The sequence below is a fragment of the Amblyomma maculatum genome, unplaced genomic scaffold (genome assembly GCF_055883805.1).
Source record: "Amblyomma maculatum isolate TAMU_Amacu unplaced genomic scaffold, ASM5588380v1 scaffold_18, whole genome shotgun sequence".
NCBI classification, from domain to species: Eukaryota; Metazoa; Arthropoda; class Arachnida; order Ixodida; family Ixodidae; genus Amblyomma; species Amblyomma maculatum.
The window spans coordinates 9,746,654-9,752,544 of NW_028146743.1; the positions used below are offsets into that span (position 1 = coordinate 9,746,654).

Below are 5,891 nucleotides of genomic sequence, written 5' to 3' on the forward strand. Positions count from 1 at the left end.
ACGTGCTACACACTGCAAATATCAAGCCCGGGGGCATATGGTACGACCGCGCCGCAAAGAGGACAAGGTTTTCGAGCATCGTTCCGTTCACTCGTCACTCGTCCGTTGCCTCTGGCAACTAATCCTAAAAGGAAAAATTTATCTATGTAATGAATATTCGCCCAGTTCAAGTATTTATCTTGGAATAGAAATTGCAGGAGCCTATATAATTTTGCCAATGAATGGCTTGTTTAACTAAACTGTGGTAGCCCATTTTTCTTGTACGGAGACAACCCGAATCTGTGCCGAGTGTGCCTGCTTTTTCTTCAAATGTAGAAACGAAACGAAAAAGTCCCGTTTGTACCTTTGGAACATGACTTCTCAATTGCATTTTTTCCTCGCTCACCTCATATATGGCAAAATCGCTCTAATACAGTCAAAACTCGATTTACGAAGTTGAGTGGAGCTGCGACATATTTCGTTAAATCGAGAACTTCGTTATATGGAGAAATGCATTTCTGGGTCACTAAATCCTATAAAGTCGATGATTATCAGGGAAGTACCGCGGTATCATAATTGCGAATTGTAAATTGGCTGAAAATGAAATCGTGTTTTGAAAGGACGTAACGGCCAACATAACCGATGGCCTTAAGGAAGCATTACTGTTACGTCATCTTTAAATGCAATACCAGCTTGTCCACTATGTTATGTTGCTACAATAAAATTGCGGCCCGCGCAACCACCGACACTGATAGCGCGTAAGAAAAGAAGCAACGAAAATTTTACCTCGGCAGGAAGGGTCCCAGGGGAGTAAATATCTTTCTCAGCAAAGACGTCGCTGATATTCTCTTATTTGCGGTTCATAAACATCTGCAGGGATTATTTGTGCGCTATTTTTTCCTGTGTTCCGGTAAACGGTCGCCGCAGATTAAGGGCAACCATAATTTGTCCCATTGTTGGCTTGCGGCACCGCTGCCGACACAAGGTCGACGGGCCGGCTTTCTACCGCTGAATAAATATCGGGAATTTCATTAATATAACGCGCGTTTCGCTCTGCATAGTTTGACCAAAGCCGGACGTAGTGGCTGCACGATGTTACCGCTAGCTTTCAGTCAATACATCCTTGATCGTTTTCGTACAAAATAGACCGTCAATAGAGTTTGTCGCCTTCATTTTTCAGCAAAAGATTGGTTAAATCGTGGCAGATAGCGCAATTTTTTTATTTCGTTATTTCGAGTTTCTCAACGCATTTTACCATATCATCGTCTGAAATAGAATGGGGATATCTTCTTTAAATCGGGACTTTTGTTAAATGGGATTTAGTTATATCGAGTTTTGACTGTAGCTCTCTTGAGGTTCCGTACATAAAATTACCGCTTTACAATTTCTGTCAATATCACTGATTTGGGACAAGAGTTACGTCGCGCTCGACACAAAACAGGGCAACGCTGTCTCGCGTCTCCCTGTATTTGCAGTAATTATTTAGCGGGACTGAAGCCATCCATTCTTTAAGGCTCATTATAGAAAAAGTGAGGTTTATATTGATGTCGCAGTGTGGACGTATTACGCAGGTGTTCTATATTCTGAGACGTAGTGATGTTAATGGCTGGGGCATTGTGATGACTCAGGCCGTATTCGCTCACAAGGAACAATTCTGTTTTTCCGTCCCCAACGTGATGGCGGCCCCAGTGCAAAATACACGATTCCAGTGCTGAGACTAAGAGAAAAACAAAACAAAACATCCTACAAATATTTGTGCAAAAGACCACTTCCTAGGACAAGGCCCATCATTTCAGCACAGACATGCCTCTATTAGCCTTAGCAAGTGTACCACCGATGAACTATAGCGTTGGATCTCGTCACGTCTACCAGCACTTATTTTTATCAAACACAGGCAGCTGCAGGTTTTTGTGGAGAGAATATGTATTAATCTCAGATTTGAGCATTCAGTAGTCTTTAAAATGTCCACATTTAACTGTAACCTTAAATAACAAAGAAATTAAGATATTGGAAAAAAATTGGAGTAACTAAAGACGTGTTAATTCAGGAGTAGTGTATCACCACAACATGACCGCGTTCTTCGGAGAACAGTGGAAGGTTATATACTCCTTGCTGTATGTTCATGCACCAAATTCTTTTATTTTTTGAATAATCCGTCAGAGACAGGTAAATTCTCAGCTATCCACGATCAGCTATCCAAAGGTGTATCCGCCAAGTGAGTCTAGCTGACGTGAAGCCTCCTTGGGTGCTTCAGCGACACGTTGCATAGCGTCGGCGTCAGCCCTGGCTTCCTGTCCAGCTTGTTCGGTGATGGCCATGGACACTGAAAAAGTTTTGAGAAAAACAATTGACACAAGAAGGATCGCGCTGCGGGTAGAGATTCTTCCATGGGCTTGGCTGCGAGCGAATAAACTAATTCGGAGCTCAGACATGGTTCTAGTGCACAAGAAAGACACATACTGCAGGTAGGCGCACAGGACACACGCTGTCTTACTTGTGCGCTAGCACCACGTCTGAATTCATTCACCAACTAGCCCAAATAAGAGCATTGATAATCCGGAGCGTTTTCATTTGTTTCTCTTCTAACTGCTATGATTGTAAGCCTGACATTTTTCGAGAGGGTATTTAAAAACTCCAGTTTCAAAGTACCTACCCTTGTATACAGTTTCGGTTTTTTTTTTTTTTTTTTCGGGTTAGGATATGACTGTGCCGTCTACATTTAAGCATTGTTGGTGCCGAGGCAACTTCAATTCTCATCGAATGAGAATATTGTGACTGGTTCAAAGAAAGAAACCAGTTGAACATGTTGAAAGATATGCAAGCATTATCGAATGCTTCCATGGCTTACCTGACACAAGAAAGCCGAAAATGGCCAGCATAATGAGAGTCGCCTTGAAACTCATGTCTGTAGAATGAACGGCCTGGGAAAGAAACAAGATTACTATATTTTGTTTCCCTCCAATGCATTAGAATCAGAAAGAAATCTGTTTCTCACATGTTTTCCGACATTTGTAAATTGCGTACAAATTCTCAAAGCTCTCTGAGGAGAGATTTGAACACGAAAAAGGTTGTTCGCTTAAAAGGATGCGTACAATGTCGGGCTGCTCTCGTAACCAAAATGGTAGTATAATGAAGCATTACTTTTCCTGCATTTCTTTTACCAGCGGATATGCGGAAAATCGTAGGTTAATATTTTTGCTCGCAAACGATTTTGGAAATTGCAGATTACTTTGAATGACTCTATCATTTTTTTCAGCGCTCGGAACATTTAAATTCACATATTGTACAATAGTTTTTGGTATTCTAATTTATGGGTGGAATAATGATTTCATAATGCGTAACATTTAAATTTTTCGTCAATCGGCACTGTTACCTTATCCGGAGGGTGTACGCAGTGGGTGTAAAGGAATGTGCCTGCTGTATATATATATATATATATATATATATATATATATATATATATAGGCCTCTTAAACTGCAATCGTCGTGCATTATTCATATTCTCACATACTTAATTTTCCAGGAATACGCCATACGTATGCCTCACGAGGCGTTTTAAGGCACATTCAATGCTATGGGTCCGGCCAAAGGTGCCACACTCGTTTTCTCAAAAAAAAAGGTGCTCAATAAAGACTCGGACTGGGACGCGACGACAAGAATGGGCTCAACCGCGTCTTTTTCTTTTTTTTTTTTTTTGCGCATGCGTTTCTGAGAACAATGCACCAACACACAGGCTTGCCACACTAACTCATCTCTCAGGCCTCCCTAAATGCATATGTCATCTCCCTGCCTATGCTAACGCGAAATAGAATCACGATTTTATGATCGCAATACTCTATCAATATCAGCTGCAATTTACCTTTCAAAGCTCTCATTCTACTCAGTTATTTAGTTTAAATGCCCTTTTCGAATTTCCTTTTATCGATCCTCAAGGCAATCGCTGCTTATATAACACACCGCAATAAAAAAGATTCGATTGTCTGTGGGCGTCCACTGAACTCCAAATATTTCTTGAACACATCCTGATCACTTTTGATAAAACAGTCGCAATGCGCATTGCTTTTACTGATCAAGGCGTTACATTATTTAAGAAATGTGAGAACCGTATTTTTTACTGTATGGTCACCTCTTCCTCATTTTGTATTTTACATCTTGGTCATGCATTTTTTTTTTTCATTTATGTTAATGTGCTACTTTGTATGGTTTAATTTTTTTTTATCTCTTATGCACAACATCCCAAATCTCGGCAAACCCCTTCGAGCACTCAATGAACAAAAAGTGATGTGATGTATTTTAACCTTTGCAGCAAGCTGCATTACACACTCCAGCCTCGCGCAAGTGTTTGCTTGTCTGTCAGGTCCTCTGTGACCTTGGAAAGCAGAAAAGAAAGTTTCGGCTCAAGCATCGACGAAGACAAGCAGCGGAGACTGTCCAGCCGTGACTGTCGTCAGTGCTGCCATCGACGAAAGTGGTCCAACGGTTTAGCTTAGCAACTGCATTGCAGGTAGACCGTCTTCGCACATGGCTGAAAGCGCTAAGCGGCCGTAGTTCTTTCAAAAATATTACCCCTATTAAAAGAGATAAGCTGTATTATATCCACAGTTAAATAAGAAGATAACGGAGCCATCAAAAAGTTTGCGTCGCAGGTGTTTGTTTTGGCATAGATTCGGAAGCCTTCCTCATTAAATGTTAAACTTTAAAAGCAGGGCTTAAGATCATTTGCATAATCGTCCGAAGAACCGGGATTACAAATTGAAGTCTCTTATCTGGATTCCATCTCCAGGGTATTTGAACACGGCTCTTGACCGCTGCACCATGGGTACCACCGGTTGTGACCGCTGAATACAAACAGCTCACAAGGGGAAAAATAGTAATAATCGTAGTACATTTCTCTGTTAGGCGTTGGTTTTCAGCTGTCGAGAAAAACGTCCCACTACCCACGTCATAAAATCTCCAGCAGATGGCATTAGCATAAGGCATGTTGTTCTAGAATTCAAGATCGAAAACGAAAATTATCATTACACTTCCTATATATGCCTGAATTTTTTAACCGTTGCTTTCGAAGGAATATCTCAAATATCAGTGGCAATTTTCTTTTTTGAAACACGGTTTCATATGCGGTGTTTAAGAGGTCAATCGAGGACACAATTTAAAATTCCTTCGTTTCTGCGCAGAAAATCGTTAGTGCAGGTGGTCTCCCAAAATGTTGGGAGTATATCAGGTGCATATTGCTCTTTCTGCTTTATTCTTGCGCAGTGCCGTCATATATCTGCCTCTTGGAAAAGAAAGCTTTCTTGAATCCACGAATCCTATGTATGAACGATTTTCAAGACTTTCTCTTGTAATCTACGCTGATTCGTTCCGACAACGTAGTACGTGTTCAGCGAACCTTTACTCCTGCCAAAAGATCTCCAGTAAATATTTCGCGCAGACTATGTGGGCGCTGGAAGAAAAGCTTATCGCAGAAAAATATATATAATATTGTTTCACATATACAGATTAAACTATAACGCCTAAACCCCATAGAAAAGTTTCCGCAAACCTTCGTTGTCGATTCTGCCAAAATGAAGGCAAGGTACCGCTCCAAAAACGACACAATGGAATACTGAATCTCTTACCTCGTTTCCAGCGCTCAGGCAAGCGGTTGAAGAGCAGTGAAGAGATTCCTCGGAATAAGCATGGGTAAGGGGCTGCTTTTATATTTAGCAGAATGCGTATATTCCTGTAGCGAGGGACAGGTAGGTATGGCAACAGTTAATTGCATAAAAATTTATTGTCCCCATGATATAGAAAGGCAAAATGAAAGAATAAAGATCAAACTCGCGATAGGCATCTGTCTCGTTCATGGAATTTTTTATTTTCGTTCGTTAAAATGAATTTAAGCAAGTAGGCTGTTCCCGGCCAGCGATAAG

The 5,891-nt window shown here is 41.0% G+C and overlaps 1 long non-coding RNA gene across 1 annotated transcript; it reads right to left on the bottom strand.

The window, feature by feature from the left end:
- Positions 1-2,092: 2,092 nt before the first annotated feature.
- On the bottom strand, positions 2,093-5,642 carry LOC146171864 (uncharacterized). Its single transcript, XR_014702776.1, has 3 exons — positions 5,598-5,642; positions 2,828-2,900; positions 2,093-2,302 (listed from the first exon to the last, which is right to left on the bottom strand). It is a non-coding gene; the product is annotated as an uncharacterized LOC146171864 (long non-coding RNA).
- Positions 5,643-5,891: the final 249 nt, after the last annotated feature.